Source organism: Mobula hypostoma, chromosome 10, assembly GCF_963921235.1.
Source record: "Mobula hypostoma chromosome 10, sMobHyp1.1, whole genome shotgun sequence".
In the NCBI taxonomy this organism is placed as follows: Eukaryota; Metazoa; Chordata; class Chondrichthyes; order Myliobatiformes; family Myliobatidae; genus Mobula; species Mobula hypostoma.
The window spans coordinates 26,778,615-26,786,360 of NC_086106.1; positions in this window are offsets into that span (position 1 = coordinate 26,778,615).

Here is a 7,746-nt window from a genome sequence, read left to right on the forward strand (position 1 = left end):
TCTTGTCCAAACTGATAGCGTGGACCCGGCTGAGCATGCTGTTTGTCTTGGGATCTTCAGTAAGAAGAGTCCCCAACCTTCCTTTACACTGGCACAGGACAGCGCCATATACCTTTCACCTGGTGCTTGGCCTCCCCGGGTTCGGCTCCTGTTCTTTTCTCCTCCATAAAAACTGGCTTTGTAAGAACACTTCAATGGTGCATTGGCTGGTAAATCATGAATTCTCCCGTCCACCAAACTCGCCAGTGGAGGCGAGATTATTTTTTTCTGCGAGCAAGAAGGACGGTAAATTCCATCCCTTCATTGATTATCGACCTCTGAAAAATATCACAGTGAAGAACCGCTACTCTCCTCCACTGCTTGCCTCTGTAATTGAACATATTCTCTAAGAAAAATCGGCACAATGCTTACAACATGGTTCATATCGGAGAGCGGACGAATGGAAAATGGCATTCAACATCTATGCTGGCTAATTATGAGAACTTTGGCATGCTACTTGGTCTGCTTAAAGTCCCTGCTGTTTTTCGGGCCTTGGTCAACGATGGGCTCAGGACATGTTGAATTCGTTGGTGTTCGTGTGTTTAGATGACAGTCTATCCTGTCCGCGCTCTCGCCAGATGCGAATCCAGGATGTTGGAAGAGTTGTCATACGGCCTTTCGAAAATAAAGCCAGAGAAGTGTGAGATTCACAAAGCGCAGGTGTCGCTCTAGTGCTTTATACGCACCCCTTCCGGGGCTCAAATGCACCCCAGCAAAGCTCAAGCAGTCACATAGCGGCCCAAACCACCTAACCACCTACGGTCAGATAGCTGCGGCGACTCATGGGGTTTGCACACGTTTATAGGAATAGGCGAAGAATTATTAAACTCTTCTCACATGATAGATCTTTCATTTATGGAATCATTTTCGTGAACCTCCTTTGAACCATTTCCAATGTGACCATGCCATTTCTTAGATAAGGAACCCAAACCTTCTCAAAATATTTCAGGCGAGGCCTCATCCGTGCCTTATAGACATCGGCATTAAATCTTTACTGTTAAAGTCTAGTCCTCTCTAAATTAATGTTGGACTTGCATTTGCCTTCCGCACTATCAACTCAACCTGCAAGTTAAACTTTAGTGAATCCCGCACCACGACTCCCAACTCACTTTGCGACTCGATTTTTTGCATTTTCTCTGCTTTTAGAAAATAGTCAGTGTATTTATTCCTTCTGCGGCCAAAGTGCATGGTCAAAATGTACTCGATTTGTCTCTATTGCCCGATCTCCTAACCAATCTAAGTCTGTCTGCAGCCTCCCTCCATCTTCAACACTGCATGACCCTCCACCTATCGTTGTATCGTCCACAAACCTGGCCACAAAACCATCACTTCCCTGATCCAAATTGTTGGGATATAATGTAAAAAGAAGCGGTCCCAACACTAGCCTCTGCGGAACACTGCAGGTCACCGGCAGCGAATCAGAGAAGTCTCACGTTATTCCTTTTCTTTGCTTTCTACCAAACAACCAATGGTCTATCCATACAAGTTCTTTCCTGGAATGCCATCGGCTCTTATCTTGTTAAGCAGTGTCATTTGAGACACCTTGTCAAAGGCCTTCTGAAAATACAAGTGAACAACATCCATTTATTCTCCTTTGTCTGCCCTGCTTCTTTTTTTTTCTTCTCTCTCTCTCGAAGAATTCCAAAAGATCTGTCAAGAAAGATATTCCCTTAAGTAAACTATTCTTACCGTGGCCTATTTCATCATGTACCTCAGGGTACCCTGAAATCTCATCCTTAACATTTACAATTTTCCATTCCTGCGGAGCAATTCCACAATCCATGTGATTCTTGGAAGATCCCCAATCTCTACGGCTACCTGCTTCAGAACATTGGGGTGCAGTCCAGCTTGTCCAAGTGACTTATCTACCTTCAGGCACCTTATCCCTAGTAATAACAACTACACTAAACTCTGTTCGCTGACACAACATCCAGCAAATTTCTAGTGTCTTCCCCGGTGATGACTGATGAAAACTACAATTTCTTTTCCCACCATTATTTCCCATGCAACATTATTTTACAACTGTCCGATATTTACTGTCGTCTGTCCTTTACTACTTATATATCTACAAAATAATTCGGTATCCTGTTTGATATTATTGGAAAGGTTAAATTCATATTTCACCTATTCTTTTTTTTTGTATATTTAGTTGTAGTGTGTTGGTTTTTAAAAGTTTCCTACTAAGTCCACAACCTGATTCTCCCAATCTACCTCTGCATTAGGGCAGTACTCACGGGAGTTCAGAAGAATGAGGAACAAATGGAGACAACAGAACAAAACATTTAATGCCGAGAGACTGGCAGCTTCAGGTGTACAGACATCAGCAGATATTTATCACCAAGACAAATCTGACACCTGACCCTTAGATAAGCGAGTTGTTTTTTTCTTTTGGAGAAATATTACCGAGGGAGGCATAATTACGTCACTAATAGAGAAATCTCGAAGAATATCTGATTTAGCATAAACAACTGATTTTTTAAATATTTCTAGAATCATTTTAACGATCAGCAATATTTCATCATTCTCCATTGTGTGTGTACAGGGATAATTACAACCAGTAAGTCGTCAACAGATGACTCCTTCACTCACCGTGTCTGCCACATACTCCAGCACATCCTCCCCCATTTTCAAACCATTTGTGACAATAAGCCACCGTCCACAGTGAGAGACTCAATTTTGTCCAGACGCCTAATAGCTTCCATTTTAGTGTGTACACTCTCCACTTCAATTCATAGTTGCTTTGGTTAAATGATGGATTTTGTTAAAATGACCCAGGATCCTCATCCATCCTGCCATCCTGAGTCAAAAGCATTGATGCAATCACGAAGAAATCACGCCAGCGGTTCTACGTCTTCATCAGCTTGAAGAGATTTTGCATATAACCAAATGGCAATTTTTACAAATGTACTTTGCAGATCCTTCTGACTGGTTGTATTATAGCCTTTATAGCGGCTCCAATGCGTAGAATTGTAAGAGAATGGAGAGCGTTATAGACTCAGTCAACTGAATCACGAACTCAACCCTGCTCATCCGTGAAGGATACCTTCAAATAATCGGACACTTAAGAAGGCAGCATCCTAAGCCAAGGGCTCACAATATCCGGGCATGCACTTTGCTCCTTACTACCTTCGGGAATGAGTACTGTCTGCATATCCACGCTCAGCGATTCAGAGACAGACTAAATTTCTCCTCTATCATATTTCTGAAAGGTCCACGAAACTATGAAGTACGACTTTGTTATTCCTTTTTGGTGTTGTATATTTATCTCATCCTTGGTAGCAATTTTGCCTCCTTGCATTGCAATCTTGTTGTAAAGCAACAAAACGCTATTTACAATGAATAATGTGTGTTCCTCTTAACTTTAATTGCATTTGCTGCGAAATAGCTCAGAATAAACCGATAAGGATTTTAATCACAAATAATACGTTATTCAATATATCACAAACCAGCTTAAATAAAACTCCAACTTCTGCAAATGATGCTTAGGAATATTTCTTCCAATGTAGGTTATCAAATCATTTGTATTTCTGGTCATAATACTGGATTGTGAAGGGTGCAAGCAATGTTAAAGTTAGTTAAAATTTCGTGTCATATAGGCCGTCAAAGATAAAAGAATGACTATGGAGAGATTCCTCCAAACGGATTGCAGTGTTTTCAGATCTTAAACTGAAGAGGTGATAATGGATATTCAGGAATACATAGATTGTTTAAAGAGATATTTATGCTGCGTAATTTCAGGTGTTGCTCGCAAGGAAAAGCGTATGAATCAAAATTATAGCATTTTCCACGGGAAGGAAGAAAATAGGTCCGCTTGACTGAGGGCAAAACGTTATTTGTAGATCACTATGCTAATGGGCGATCTTGTGGAGTGGAGATGTCCATTTTACTATTTTTATAACCTACAGAAAGCTAATAATTTCATCCAAAGGTATTCTATCGCTCAATATTTTAACAGTCACGAATACTCCATTTCTGCCATCATATTTCTGAAAAGCAAATACACTTTACTTCAAAAATTGTCTAATTAGTGTGAATGGACATTTGAGCACCTTGAACAGATCGTCCCTGAATTTACTTTGGGTCGCAGTGTAAATGACCGTGTTTGTGCAGCAGCTGAGCATCTGAAGCATAATCGCAGATTGTTCAAACTTTGCAAACGGGTTCGTGTACGTTCTGGACAAAAATGCACTCTTCGCCCGAGAGAAAACGAAATATGCAACACTTGTGGCCCAGAGCAGAATAAAACTGATGGATATTGCAAAGAGCAAAATGATGGACCTCCTACGTTTCTCCATCTCGGGATCCCCGCTGCTGCAGTCCCGGAGGGTTCTGCGGACCCGATTAGCTGCCAAAATGCGTCGGACGGTGAGAACATTGAGCAATACAATTACACAGAATGGAATCACTGGAGTTAACAGCTGGTCTATCCAAGAAAATACAAGCCATGCCGGATGAAAAAATATTTTCGGCAATATACGACAATCCCACGAAATATTTCTGATTGTTATAAACCTAGTGTAAGCAAAAGTCCAGGGAATGTTCTTAAAACAAAAGAACGCGCTCAGCGTCACAAGAACCACCACCGATGTTCTCCCGGTGCAGTATTTATTTGCCAGATTCTCAGTGCAAATGGCCACAAATCGATCAAAAGTGAAAGCGACCGTGAACCAAACAGAACAATCGACAGTTGCGGTGGATAAGAAGAGAATTAACTTACACGCGGGAGTGTAATACAAAAAAGAGTACCACCAATAAAGTTCGGCAATTTGGTGTAACGTCACCTTGCAGACAATCACCGAGAGGTCCGCCGTTGCCATAGCCACCAGGTAACGAGTGATACATCTGGACAGACCAGACTTTCCACGGGACAGCGTCATAATTGTCACCAAGTTCACTTGCAGAAAATGGAAGAAGAAACCATGAAACAGGAATTAATTGACTGGGAGTAAACTGAATTTAGTTATTTTGCTCCCACAACACAGTCTGCAACTCACAATTTATTTTATTGTTCCCTTCCTTTGATTCTGGCCCCTGAACGTTCACATAAGCGCACATATTTCACCCAAAACTTCTATACCGTCAAATAATTAATTTACTCCCAATCTTAAAAGTGCAAAAAAAAGTAAAGTCCGAAGGATTAAAAGCAGTTTTCAAAGAACAAGACTTGGGAACTGCATAAAATACTTCTCAACAGTTCTCAAATTCCGAGAGAACGCCAAACAACAATAAATAAAAATGTAAATAACACCAAAACACACACAATGCTGCAAAAACTCAGCAGGTCAGGCAACACTTATGGAAATTAATAAGCAACCGAGACCCTTTATTGGGACTGGAAAGGGAAGGGAAAGCTGCCACAATAAAGCGGTGGGTGGTGTGGAGGGAGGACAGTCAGAAAATGATAGGTGAAGCCAGATGCGTAGGAAAGGACTGGAGAGGAAGGAATGTGACAGGAGAGGAAACTGGACCATACGAGAAAGGGAAAGAGGAAAGGACCCAGGACGTGGTGGGTGATAGGCGAAAGAGAAGAGGTAAAAGCCATTAGTGGGGGGATGCAAGAAGGGGGGGGGGTGTGGTTCGAACAGAAACGAAACTCAAAAACACCAGGAAACAAGAGTCACTAATGTTGCCGTTGCTTTTTTTCCCCCACCTTCATCTGCAGAATCCCCTGAGTCTTTTTTTTCAGTACTGTAAGAGCCCCAATCCAGTGCAGGGTCCGGGAATCCTTCGGCTATCGTGGGGTGGTTTCGGACAGGAAAGTCCTTTTTGCTTAAAATTTCTAAACATGGAAGAATCAATGGGATGATTTTCCCTAGGAATGGTTTCTATGTGAGGAAATAAATTGGAATGAAATTCCAATTGTATAACGATTGTAAATGAATTACCGAATCAGCTTCCAGGTAAAGCATTGGGAAGGAATCCCCACACGTGCCAGCTAATAATAGCTCCGTCAGAAACTAGAATGAAAGGAAAGTGTGGTGTATTCGCGTTGATTTGCTGCACAATACTTCACCAAAATGACACTGTGTCCATCTATTCTATAATGATTCATATCGGGCGCAATGCTGATCATGCCACAGTCACAAAGTGCATTCAGCTCTTTAACATAAGTTAGTACCGCATGTCCCGGTAGTTTTAAATGTCAATGGAACGGAGCACATGCCTTTCTTCCCCTGACGTCGGCGATGACTTTCTACTAATTGGAGGAACCGGGCATCTCCTACCGTTGCCACATTTTTATCTAACATCTGTTATGCATTTGCCTTTTTATAGTCCAATGAAATATGACTTGTCCTCTTTTTTAGACGGTTCATTCCATCCATCACCATGCCAAGAAATATCTTTATTTCTTATTAATATATTTTCTGAACTCTCATTCGTGATTCCATCAAAAAGCAAAATAAAAAAATAACTTCTGTCTGTCCTGTCCATACTCCACATAATTCGAACTAGACCTCGATTCAGTGGACTGTTGTCCAACACTACATATTTAGATCCTGAAGTCTTATCCCAGGAGCAATTCAGCTAACTCTCCCCTATACCGTCTGTAGTGCCATATTCAGGCGACAGGAACTTAGCACCGTGCTACAATGTAGGCTTTATTAATGTGTTTGCAAGTGTAAGCGTGACATCCTTCCTTTTATTTTAGAAATAAGCAGTAATACAATGGGAATCTTGGTATGATTCCTTCCTCGACCTGTCCTGCCACGCTCCATAACTTGCGTACTCAAACTCCTCCGCCCGCTTGTAAGAATATACAATCAATAGTTTCGGTTTTCAATCTTCCACGAAAATACAGCACCCTACATTTCACTACCTTGAACGGCATTGGCTATTTCGTCCGATGCAACAGCCTGCAAATATCTTGCTACAAGCGATTATTCTTCGATACTCGTTTCATAATGTTCCCGATTCTAGTTCTTGTGCGTGGAAAGAAATTGGTATTTTGTCCATTCAGAACATTACATTGCATGATTTAAAATGTTTTCTTAAGGTCCATCTTAAAAGACACCCTGAATGAACATTCACCGGATTCATTAGAAACATAGAAACATAGAAACATAGAAACATAGAAAATAGGTGCAGGAGTAGGCAATTTGTCCCTTCGAGTCTGCACCGCCATTCAGTATGATCATGTCTGATCATCCAACTCAGAACCCTGTACCTGCTTTCTCTCCATACCCCCGATCCCTTTAGTCACAAAGGCCATATCTAACTCCCTCTTAAATACGGCCAGAGAACTGGCCTCAACTGTTTCCTGTGGCAGAGAATTCCATAGATTCACCACTCTCTGTGTGAAGAAGTTTTTCCTCATCTCGGTCCTAAAAGGCTTCCCCTTTACTCCTTAAACTGTGACCCCTCGTTTTGGACTCCCCCAACATCGGGAACGATCTTCTTGCATCTAGCCTATCCAATCCCTTTAGAATTTTATACGTTTCAATAAGATCCCCCCTCAATCTTCTAATTTCCAGCGAGTATAAGCCTAGTCGATCCAGTGTTTCTTCATATGAAAGTCCTACCATCCCAGGAATCAATCTGGTGAACCTTCTTTGTGTTCCCTCTATGGCAAGAATGTCTTTTCTCTATTAGGGGACCAAAACTGCACACAATACTCCAGGTGTGGTCTCACCAAGGCCTTGTACAACTGCAGTCGAACTTCCCTGCTCCTGTACTCGAATCCTCTTGCTATGAATGCCAATCTGAACA